General features: G+C 38.3%; 1 protein-coding gene across 4 annotated transcripts in view; it reads right to left on the bottom strand.

The window, feature by feature from the left end:
* grik5 (glutamate receptor, ionotropic, kainate 5) overlaps window positions 1-9335 on the bottom strand; it is an 83497-nt gene extending 74162 nt beyond the window's left edge. The window contains exons 1-3 of one of the 4 annotated variants that reach the window (XM_065261139.2): window positions 8871-9326; window positions 8670-8749; window positions 1995-2106 (exon numbers count right to left, since the gene is read on the bottom strand). The gene's annotated coding sequence lies outside the window, so the exon portion shown is untranslated. Of the gene's footprint in view, window positions 1-1994; window positions 2107-8669; window positions 8750-8870 lie in introns of all 4 variants that reach the window. The other 3 variants (XM_065261141.2, XM_065261138.2, XM_065261140.2) reach the window with 3 other exon arrangements.
* Between the last annotated feature and the right edge of the window lie 3300 nt (window positions 9336-12635).

Raw genomic sequence — 12635 nt, 5'->3', positions numbered from 1 at the left:
AGATTTGTGGGATGCAGATCCAGGGCACGAAGCTCCCATTCCACCACATCCCAAAGATGCTCTATTGGGTTGAGATCTGGTGACCGTGGGGGCCATTTTAGTACAGTGAACTCATCGTCATGTTCAAGAATCCAGTTTGAAATGATTTGAGCTTTGTGACATGGTGCATTATCCTGCTGGAAGTAGCCATCAGAGGATGGGTATATGGTGGTCATAAAGGGATGGACATGGTCAGAAACAATGCTCAGGTAGGCCGTGGCATTTAAACAATGCCCAATTGGCACAAAGGGGCCTAAAGTGTGTCAAGAAAACATCCCCCACACCATTACACCCCCACCAGCAGCCTGCACAGTGGTAACAAGGCATGATGAATCCATGTTCTCATTTTGTTTATGCCAAATTCTGACTCTACCATCTGAATATCTCAACAGAAATCAGACAGGGCAACATTTTTCCAGTGTTCAACTGTCCAATTTTGGTGAGCTCATGCAAACTGTAGCATCTTTTTCCTATTTGTAGTGAAGATGAGTGGTACCAGGTGGGGTCTTTCGCTCTTGTAGCCCATCCACCTCAAGGTTGTGCGTGTTGTGGCTTCACAAATGCTTTGCTGCATACCTCGGTTGTAACGAGTGGTTATTTCAGTCAAAGTTGCTCTTTTATCAGCTTGAATCAGTCGGCCCATTCTCCTGTGACCTCTAGCATCAACAAGGCATTTTCGCCCACAGGACTGCCGCATACCGGTTGTTTTTCCTTTTCCACACCATTCTTTGTAAACCCTAGAAATGGTTGTGCGTGAAAATCCCAGTAACTGAGCAGATAATCAGATCGACCCGTCTGGCACCAACAACCATGCCATGCTCATAATTGCTTAAATCACCTTTCTTTCCCATTCTGACATTCAGTTTGGAGTTCAGGAGATTGTCTTGACCAGGACCACACCCCTAAATGCTTTAAAACAACTGCCATGTGATTGGTTGATTAGATAATTGCATTAATGAGCTATTGAAGAGGTGTTCCTAATAATCCTTTAGGTGAGTGTATAATAATAAATATATAATAAAAAATTTTAACAATAACAAAAAACATTTTTAACAACAATTTTTTTTATATTGAACAGCACTGTACTGTCCTGCATTTAATCAATACAATGAATGTAATGTTAAAAAAATCGATGTACTTCTATGTGCAACATGACAAGACAATATCACAATCAATGAAAACACAGTTTTATTATAATTCAATAAAACCAGTGGATGATGTATTACTAAATTGGCATTTAGGTTTGTACTATCAATAGCTTAACTATAGCCGACAGCATCCAAATACTAGAATATTAATATTGTTTAACAGGAGCACTGACTCATTACAAAATCGTTTCACAATAAATGCATCAAAACAAATGTATTTTGACAAGCTCATTAGATAATATTAATGTTGAAACCAAATCAGATAATAGCCTGAAATCTCCCAAACTAGTAGAAACAGAATGACTGATTACAAAGTAAACCTATCAAGTGCACAGACATAACCAGTTTTGCTCCCGTCTGAATCTAAATGAATTCTGTGACTTGCAGTAATGATCTGCGTGTAAGTTGGTTTGCAGTGATGCTTAGCTGTGTTAAATTAAAGGTGATCTCTGTGTCTGACTTCATTGCATTTGCAGTGTTAAGCAAAGATTCTAATGACAATAAAAAAGCTGAATGACATCAAGTAGCTATTAATAGAAAAGACATGGAATATGTTTGACACTATATAGTTATTATTTTTGAAGCCATATAAACAATTAAAAATGCATGAGACTTTAATGTGATGGATTTCCGATAAATAGCATGTTAACATTATGTTCATTCATATCATATAATAGCACGCTATATTAAACTACAAAAAAATGTAGTATCCAAATATTGTATTGTTTGATTGCTGATAATGTAATGCATACAGTATATTTGTCCTGGAAACGACAAAACTCAAATAGAAATGGATGATGAATTTACATTGGACCGACATGTCCTCATGGGTTCCCAGTGCCCTGCTGGACTAATTGTTGCTGGTAATGTCACACAAAAACCTCATCTGTTGTCACCCTCTGTGCTGAGATGGACTGGTCTATAAATTTAAAAGGAGCAGATAATTAAAGGTGAAACTCATCTATCAGGATTCTTATTTCCATACAATTTTCCATGTCATGCTTTGATTATGAAAGTGCCTCTCTCATCAGCCGGACTGATATGAAGGGGAAGGGGGGGGGGGGTGAGACTGATGAGAGATGGAGCGGCAGAGATGAGGACAATGGCCGAGCGAGAATGAGATATTAAAAAGGACTGCCTTACAAAGACACGCTCATAGAGAGGTGTAAAATAGAAAGAGAGAGAGAGGGGGAAAAGAAGAGATAGAGAGATACATACAGAGGAAAAATGGTGTAGACTGGGATAGATGTTGAGAGACAAAGTAAGATATAGAGGTATCTTTCTAGAAAAGATTAAGATTGCAGGTAACACAATGCATATTCATATTAGGAACTAACATTAAGGGCTCTATCTTACACCCGGCGCAATGCAGCGCAATGCGCGACGCAAGTGTCTTTCGCTAGTTTCCACCCTAATTTTCACGTTTAGCGCCGCGTTGTTTAAATAGCAATTGCATTTGCGCCCCCTTTTGCGCCCATGGGCGTTCTGGTCTGAAAACGAGGTGTGTTCAGGCGCATTGTTGGCGCGTTGCTATTTTGAGGCAACTAAAATAGACTACGCCATTGACCAACAAAAACCTGGTCTAAAGTCTAAAGTCAATGGCGCAATGTGTTTTATGTTATTTAAAGAGCGCATTAGTAAAATGCGCCTAAACACGGGAGGACAACGCGGGTTTGCTTATCACAAGGTACATAATGCGCAGCAGCACAAAAATGCTTTTAAATATGAAAGATTAAAGGATTGAATGTAAAAGATTATTATTGAATCTCTTGGACATAAATGAGGACAGATTATGAGACGTTAGAAGGCGCAAAGAGCTGCTTCACCTGCAGCCTGCTAAGTAAATAAATGCTTTGCTTTAAACAAATGCGTCTGTTTTTAAATGTTTTTTTTTTAATGCTACCTCACGGATTTATTGTCTATGATGACTCTGTACCTGTGGATATGGTGAGATGAGAAACATTTTTAAGTAATGCTTAAAAAAACTCTTTGCTAAAAAAAAACGCTGTCCAAAGTGCTGAAACGTGAGGAGAGCCGTTTGTAAATTCTTTATCTCCTGTTTATTACAAATAAAGTATTTTTAGAGTACAAACCTTATCTTACATGCTTGTAAATAATTTTTTGATGATATTGGATAGCCATACATTAAAAGCAATTACAAGCCTGCTTTTTACTTCCATGACTAAAAGAAAACGGGTTTTAAAGGTTTTGATAAAAAAATAACAATTTCAATACAAGTGAAAAACAACACAATTATTTAACATTAATCTTAAACTGGGGATCTTCTTCCTCCGCTTATTTTTTCAGTTTACAAAGTCCGTCATCTAAATAGGGATTAGACATAACGCCAGCGCAACTAGCTTTTAAAGGGGATGAGAGCAGAGACTCTCATTGGTTTATTGCACGTTACGCCCAAAATACTCCCATTACAATAGGACCTACCCTTTTCGACCATGCGCTCGGCGCAAAATCCATTTTTCCCGTCGTTAAATTAGCAAAAGTGGATTCGGACACGCCCATTTAGATGTTGCGCTGTGCGCTTTAGACAATGCGCTTAGATCGTTAAAATAGGGCCCTTAAACACATCTCATTATAATTTTTGATAAAATCACATCCACAGGAAGCTTTCACCCTGTGGTTAAAGATGATCAAGATATAAACTCCTGGGCTTTTTATGCTATAAACAACAATGGTCTCAGATTATTTAAATCAGTAGCGTTTTATGGCAGTGAGGGGTGGGCACATAATGCATGCTGGGCAAAAATGGGCAACTATAAATCAACTTTATCACTAAAGCCTCCAAATACCAAACGTTCCTCTCTATCCAGTACTAGCCCCCCTCTTTCCAAGAATCTCCAGATGCTGATGTTCTGGACAAAATATTACAAAAAAAATCAAACAAAACTGACACAGAGCAGCAAATTTGGGAGAAGAATAATAAAATGAGACACATCACACCACATTTTCAAGTCTCTGTTAAACAATGCCACACTCATTTTGATTACTGTGAATAAATGCTTTGGCAATACAAATATAAAATATTTGGCATGACAATAATAGCACTTACATTGTAAATGAAAACTAAAAGGAGTAGAGACAGATTGAGAGAAATGCCGTTGGCTTGCTCACTGGGGGCCTGAAGATAAAACTTTAAGGCATTGAAGAAGTTTTACTGAACTGCTCAACGGGGACTCCGAGACAATTAAGAAACTAGAGTATGATTTTCTGCAAAGATGCTTCAAAACAATGTGTGGTGTGAAAAGAACTGGAATGGAAATGACATTACCAGTTTCAGAGGAGAGACTGAATGATGTATATTAGAGAGATAGACAGAGAGAGGTATAAAGTAGTATAGAGACAGATAGACACATAGAGGTACAGAGTGAAATATATATAAGAGAGAGACTATAGAGGATAGTCCACTTTAGACATTTACTAACTACAAGTAAAGTAGCAACATGGGCTTTGTTCTTAGTTAAAAGAACAAAAGCATATTCTGATTATTGAATTACTTTTATTTTTCCATTATCTGTATCTTTTTTTATTTTAAAATGTTAATTTTCTTTTGAGTATGGCCACAGATGTTTAATTGGACTGCAAAAGTTATGCAAATAAAACTCACGTGAAGAAGCTATCCTGCTGCCTGCTTGCGCCTTCTTACCATTCCCCCTTTCCCTCATGGTTACATTACCACAGTGAAATAGATAGAGAGTGAGACAGATATAGAGGTGTAGAGAAAGTGAGACAGATATAGAGGGGTGTAGAGAGAGTGAGACAGATATATAGGTGTAGAGACAAAGTGAGACAGATATAGAGGTGTAGAGAGAGTGAGACAGATACAGAGGTGTAGAGAGAGTGAGACATATAGAGAGGGGTGTAGAGAGGGTGAGACAGATATAGAGGTGTAGAGAAAGTGAGACATATATACAGGTGTATATACAGATACAAATATACAGATATAGAGGTGTAGAGACAAAGTGAGACAGATATAAAGGTGTAGAGAGAGTGAGACAGATACAGAGGTGTAGAGAGAGTGAGACATATAGAGAGGGGTGTAGAGAGGGTGAGACAGATATAGAGATGTAGAGAAAGTGAGACATATATACAGGTGTACAGATACAGATATACAGATATAGAGGTGTAGAGACAAAGTGAGACAGATATAGAGGTGTAGAGAGGGTGAGACAGATATAGAGGTGTAGAGAAAGTGAGACATATATACAGGTGTATATACAGATACAGATATAGAGGTGTAGAGACAAAGTGAGACAGATATAGAGGTGTAGAGAGAGTGAGACAGATACAGAGGTGTAGAGAGAGTGAGACATATAGAGAGGGGTGTAGAGAGGGTGAGACAGACATAGAGGTGTAGAGAAAGTGAGACATATATACAGGTGTATATACAGATACAGATATACAGATATAGAGGTGTAGAGAGAGCGAGACAGATATAGAGGGGTGTAGAGAGAGTGAGACAGATATAGAGGTGTAGAGAGACTGAGACAGATAGAGAGGGGTGTAGAGAAAGTGAGACAGATATAGAGGTGTAGAGAGAGTGAGACATATATACAGGTGTATATACAGATACAGATATACAGATATAGAGGTGTAGAGAGAGTGAGACAGATACAGAGGTGTAGAGACACAGTGAGACAGATATAGAGGTGTAGAGAGAGTGAGACAGATATAGAGGGGTGAGACAGATAGAGAGGGGTGTAGAGAGAGTGAGACAGATATAGAGGTGTAGAGATAGTGAGACATATAGAGAGGGGTGTAGAGAGGGTGAGACAGATACAGAGGTGTAGAGAAAGTGAGACATATATACAGGTGTATATACAGATACATATATACAGATATAGAGGTGTAGAGACAGATATAGAGGTGTAGAGAGAGTGAGACAGATATAGAGGTGTAGAGAGAGTGAGACAGATATAGAGGTGTAGAGAGAGTGAGACAGATATAGAGGTGTAGAGAGAGTGAGACAGATATAGAGGTGTAGAGAGAGTGAGACAGATATAGAGGTGTAGAGAGAGTGAGACAGATATAGAGGTATAGAGAGAGTGAGACAGATATAGAGGTGTAGAGAGAGTGAGACAGATATAGAGGTGTAGAGAGAGTGAGACAGATATAGAGGTGTAGAGAGAGTGAGACAGATATAGAGGTGTAGAGAGAGTGAGACAGATATAGAGGTGTAGAGAGAGTGAGACAGATATAGAGGTGTAGAGAGAGTGAGACAGATATAGAGGTGTAGAGAGAGTGAGACAGATATAGAGGTATAGAGAGAGTGAGACAGATATAGAGGTGTAGAGAGAGTGAGACAGATATAGAGGTGTAGAGAGAGTGAGACAGATATAGAGGTGTAGAGAGAGTGAGACAGATATAGAGGTGTAGAGACAGATATAGAGGTGTAGAGAGAGTGAGACAGATATAGAGGTGTAGAGAGAGTGAGACAGAGAATTAACTACATGGGAGCAAAATGCATATTTGAGCTGTACACCAAATCCAATCACAGCTTTAATGTGTGCAGTATAACATACCTGTGGTTCATTAATGTCTTGGCAAATGTTTATATTATTTTATATTGTAGTGTCTTATTTCATTGTGCTTTGTATATTGTTATTATTGGTGCTTGGGCATGCATCACTATTCATTTAGCTTATCCTTAACATGATAATAAACTTTGATGCGTATCTCATTCTACATCATTTGTGCTATAAACATGAATAGTCCAATCTGTGTGCCTTGAGGGAAAGTGCTATTCATTTTCTAAGAGATTTAATAATTTTCAGCTGGCAATAAAACCCACATATTTACACCGGAGGATTGACCTGAGCCATATATAGTGACCGGAATATACGAGCCTTTTTGACTTGGGAAGTATCAATCACGTAGCAGACACCCAGAATATCCTAGCAATCTCACAGTAAAGCCTTAGCAACCACAAAGAATATCCTAGCAACCACATTTAACATCCAAGTGACTTTAGATTTTGTTTTTAATAACAATAATTTTGCTGAGCTTAAACATTGTAAAAATGACTTTATCACTTAGTATTTTTGTCTTGTTTTAAGTATTATTAAATTCTTAAATTAAGATGCATTTTCTTGATGAGCAAAATGACTTAAGAAAATGAGATAACAAGAGAATTTGTGCCAAAAACAAGCAAAACAAATCTGCCAATTCTTAAACACTTAATTCAAGACAAATTTAAGAAATAATTTTATATTTTCTGTCTAAAAACTAGACTTGATTTGAGAATTTTATATAGAAAATAAGGCAAAATACCAAGTAAAAAGTTATATTTTGTAGTGAACAAGCAACAAGTTCAACAAAATCCTTTAAAATGAAACTTTATAGGTAGACGGAGGAACAATCAGAGACAGACAGAAAGAAAGAGAAACACTGTGACATTGGTGTCACTCTCGCTTATCACAGACGTCGCTCTCGAGCGCGACTTACTCAACTCTCCATCTTTTTTCTGCATTTCCATTCTCTCATTCCTCTGACCGGCTGTCTCCTCATCCCTGCGGCTCTTTTATTCGTTCTCCAAACACAGACAAGTCATTCTTCGTACACACACGCAGGCCTGAAGACTCACTGACTCACAAACCATGAAACCCAGGAATAAGGGTCGAGTAGGGTTTTATGCGAGACCACATGGACAATAAAATACAATCATGCCTGAACTGTGACCTTTCCAAGTTGATCAATACACACGCACAGTCAACCACACACACACACACACGAAATCCCATGGGAGCGTTTAGCATGTTAGCACACTGTCACTTGTGTGAGAGTGAGCAGGTGATCTGGTGTAAGTGTGGGTGCGAGTCAGGTGGGAAGACATGGAGACAACAGGGTAGAAATCTGGGGTGAGAAATCCACATCTTAACACACACAAGTGAAGAAAATGTGAGAGAGACTAAGGAGTTGACTGTCAACGGTGAGCAACAGTGTCCACCACGCAAACAGACACATGTTGAATCTCCATTGAGAATAAATGTAATGGTAGTATTATCATTTAAGCAGTGGGTACCATTGGCTGGTGTGAATTTGCTTCCCATAATCTAAACAAAACCTGATCCACACGTACACACACACAGAAATGCAGAATATATAGAAAGACTACAGCTGTATGTGACTGATCTCTGCACACACATACAAACACTGCACCAGTGCCAAAATATGTGCAACAGGAAGATTTATAAAACGAATACTACCAAATTTCTACCAAATCAATCAGCAGAAGGCAGCCAACCCTCTCTGACTCAGGCTATAGGACGGAGAGAGAATAAAAAATAGGGAGGTAAGGAAAGAGAGGAGAAAATCTCACTGGTGCACTGAGGTCTAATGAAACAGCAAATGAGAAATTCATCAAGAGTGATGCCAGAGGACATCTATGATAGAGAGATAAAGCTAACAGGAGAAAAACTACACAAAGGATTAAAAGAAAGAAAGAAAGAGAGGCTGTTGAAAACTCACCCCGGTCCTCCTCAGGTTAACACAATCCCTGCTCTGTGGAGCCATTCTGAACAGAGCCTGTTTGGAGCACCGTACACTGTCTACAGAATACCAATCACACACCGGCAACACACACGCACACACACACACACGCAGGCATAATCTTTAACAGTGTGTTTCAAGAGCAAGACATGAATGAACCGTACACACATATGTACGTACCATGAGATGCTGATTCAATGGTGACCCCAGTGAGGGGGGACCTGAGGATGATCTCAGGAACTGAAGATGAGAAGATCGGGTAAAGTCCCTCCGGTGTGCATCTTCTTTTACCGCCTGCTTTTTCTTCTTACACACATGCGCTCTTGACCGTCGAGTATCAGAAGGCTGTGCGATCTGTCTTTTCCAGCCTGTGATCTTTGCTTCTGCTTTGTAAGTCCCTCACAATGTCCATAGCTGTAATTCCAAAGCACAGCAATACAAACTGCATTCACTGACTCCAGACCCCCTCCCCTCCTCGTATGCGCTCTCTCTCTTTCTCTCTCTCTCAGCACATTGTATGCCCATACCTCCTCTGCTCTCCCTCCAATCCAATCAGCTCGCAGTCCCCCTCTCTCGCTGCTCCTTCCAACACCCCCTTTTCTCCCCTCTCTCTTTTCTCTTCATTTTTCAAAGACAAATATTAGCTGCTGAGATCACTATCTTGACAGGCAAGTGTTCAAAAACCAAAGACGTCAAAAATGTAAAATGCTTGAGATGTTTAAAGAAGCAAGAAACCAATTTTTCACATACAGTGATTTTTTTTTTTAGAGTCCTACAGGTTGACAAGCCGGCACACATTTGATGATGGAGGAGTTGATTTCCACGCCAAAATGAAAAGTATCGTTTTTGCCCAAAATCTTTTTATCATAGTGAAATTTCAGGTGTTAATATTTGGTGTTTTAAATATCCGTGCAAAATCTCTGTTACAGTTTTTAAAGCATTTTTATTATTTTCCATAATTAAGTGGCACAACTTTAGAATTGTCATGTCTATAACATAGTTTTTTCTCATAAATACACATACAAAAATGTTAATAAAAATTAAATGTTCTTTGAAGAGTCATACTTTTTTAATTTGTTGGGTATTATTGCTTCTGGTTTGTGCATTTTAATTCCTACAAATTATGCTGTCTCTTAAAGGGATAGTTCCCCCAAAAATGAAAATTCTGTCATCATTTACTCACTCTCATGTTGTTACAAACCTACATAAATTTCTTTGTTGTGATGAACACAAAGAAAGATATTTTGAGAAATGTTTGTTACCAAACTGTTCGTGGTCGTGGAATCAATCACTTTCATAGTAGGAAAAAAGAATACTATGGAAGTAAATGGGGTCTATGAATGGATTTACATTTCTCAAAATATCTTTCTTTGTGTTCATCAAAACAAAGAAATGTATACAGGTTTGTAACATGAAAGTGAGAAAATGATGACAGAATTTTCATTTTTGGGTGAACTATTCCTTTAACTCATTCGCCGCCAGCCTTTTTTTGAAAATTTGCCCGCCAGCATTTTTTGACATTTTCACAAACGTTTCACAAAATGCATTCCAGAAAAAAAATTATTCTAAAAATATATAAACATACAAATACACTCACCTAAAGGATTATTAGGAACACCTGTCCAAATTCTCATTAATGCAATTATCTAGTCAACCAATCACTGGTTGTTGCTTCAATGCATTTAGGGGTGTGGTCCTGGTCAAGACAATCTCCTGAACTCCAAACTGAGTGTCAGAATGGGAAAGAAAGGTGATTTAAGCGTTTTTTTGAGAGTAGCATGGTTGTTGGTGCCAGACGGGACAGTCTGAGTATTTCACAATCTGCTCAGTTACTGGGATTTTCATGCACAACCATTTCTAGGGTTTACAAAGAATGGTGTGAAAAGTGAAAAAACATCCAGTATGCGGCAGTCCTGTGGGCGAAAATGCCTTGTTGATGCTAGAGGTCAGAGGAGAATGGACCAACGGATTCAAGCTGATAGAAGAGCAACTTTGACTGAAATTAGCACTCGTTACAACCGAGGTATGCAGCAAAGCATTTGTGAAGCCACAACACGCACAACCTTGAGGTGGATGCGCTACAACAGCAGAAGACCCCACCGGGTACCACTCATCTCCACTACAAATAGGAAAAAGAGGCTACATTTACACAAGCTCACCAAAATTGGACAGTTGAAGACTGAAAAAATGTTGCCTGGTCTGATGAGTCTCGATTTCTGTTGAGACATTCAGATGGTAGAGTCAGAATTTGGCGTAAACAAAATGAGATCATGGATCCATCATGCCTTGTTACCACCTGTGCAGGCTGGTGGTGGTGGTGTAATGGTGTAGGGGTTGTTTTCTTGGCGCACTTTAGGCACCTTAGTGCCAATTGGGCATCGTTTAAATGCCACAACCTACCTGAGCTTTGTTTCTGACCATGTCCATCCCTTTATGACCACCATGTACCCATCCTCTGATGGCTACTTCCAGCAGGATAATGCACCATGTCACAAAGCTCAAATCATTTCAAATTGGTTTCTTGAACATGACAATGAGTTCACTGTACTAAAATGGCCCCCACAGTCACCAGATCTCAACCTAACAGAGCATCTTTGGGATGTGGTGGAACGGGAGCTTCGTGCCCTGTGCATCCCACAAATCTCCATCAACTGCAAGATGCTATCCTATCAATATGGACAAACATTTCTAAAGAATGCTTTAGGTGAGTGTATATAAAATGACAGAAGAGACCCTCTGCTTTCAAACAAACAATAAACAAAACAGGAAAAAAAAGTTTCATCCTATTTATATTTTTTTCTTTGCTTATAAACTTTTAAATATGGGTATTTTTCTAAAAAAAAAATTTAGCAACAAGCTGAAATAATTGCATTTTTGTGAATTTTTTTTGTTTTTGTTAAGAGATCAGATTAAGAATGATTATCAAAACATACACAGAGTTTAAAATTTGCTTTATTTTTTTCATGAATTGGGTGATTAACATATCACCTTATTAGAAACACGCTTTTTATGCACATTTTTTCTCTTAATTGATATCAGATAACTCGTCAATGGCGGTGAAAGAGTTAATAACCATTTTTCGTTACATCCATAATGTATGTTTCCATCATCTTATATAGAAAACCTGTAATAAATTGATATCTTTCTGATGTCTTAACTCTATAATCAGGGGTTTATGAAAATATAAACAGATGGTTCCCTATATTGGTAAGAAATGTATTCCTTGTGAATTTATATTTTAAAATTTTGACTGCAAATGTCACAAGGCTGGAATTGCTTATTCGATACAATGTAATATTTCTTTAAAACTAACAATCACACCAGTATTCTCACAAAACTAACGCAAATACCTCTATTCATAAGCGCTTCAACGAAAACATTTTAACAAATTGTATTTAAAAAGGAAAAATTACAGTATACTTGAGTATATAGAAAAATTTAGTTTCTGATTTTACAGGCACGTTAAGGTCAATGTTCACTTAAAAAAATAAAATAAAATAAATGCTGCATACCCATAGTTGGATAAAATAGCGACAAACCCAACAGCTGGGTTTAAATAAACCTATGCTGAATTGTTTCAACCCATGGTTGGGTCAAATATAGACATTTTCTAAGTTAATTAAACCTTGGGCTGGGTTTGCGCATTTTTTCCCAGCATCATTTAAAGTGTTGACACAAAATCATTCAGTTGCAGTTATTTGCAAAGCATCTTTCAGAAAAGTATCCCCCCATGCATCCCCTTTGAGTGTTTGTATGTGTTACTTTAAGGGGCTGTGATGTGCACCTGTTGTTAAGCAGGAGTCCCCCTCACTGCAGCCTTGTCTGGAGAGTCCTCTCTCTCCCTTTCCCTCAAACGGCTAAAAATGCATTCAACAGATGTCTCTCCACCTCTGCTCTGCTCCACAGCATCATCATCAACGCACTTCTTTTTTTGATGCAACACAG

The sequence above is a fragment of the Paramisgurnus dabryanus genome, chromosome 13 (assembly GCF_030506205.2).
Source record: "Paramisgurnus dabryanus chromosome 13, PD_genome_1.1, whole genome shotgun sequence".
Classification (NCBI taxonomy): Eukaryota; Metazoa; Chordata; class Actinopteri; order Cypriniformes; family Cobitidae; genus Paramisgurnus; species Paramisgurnus dabryanus.
The sequence above is the reverse complement of the archived record's forward strand: the minus strand, read 5'-3'. Positions and strand labels throughout refer to the sequence as shown.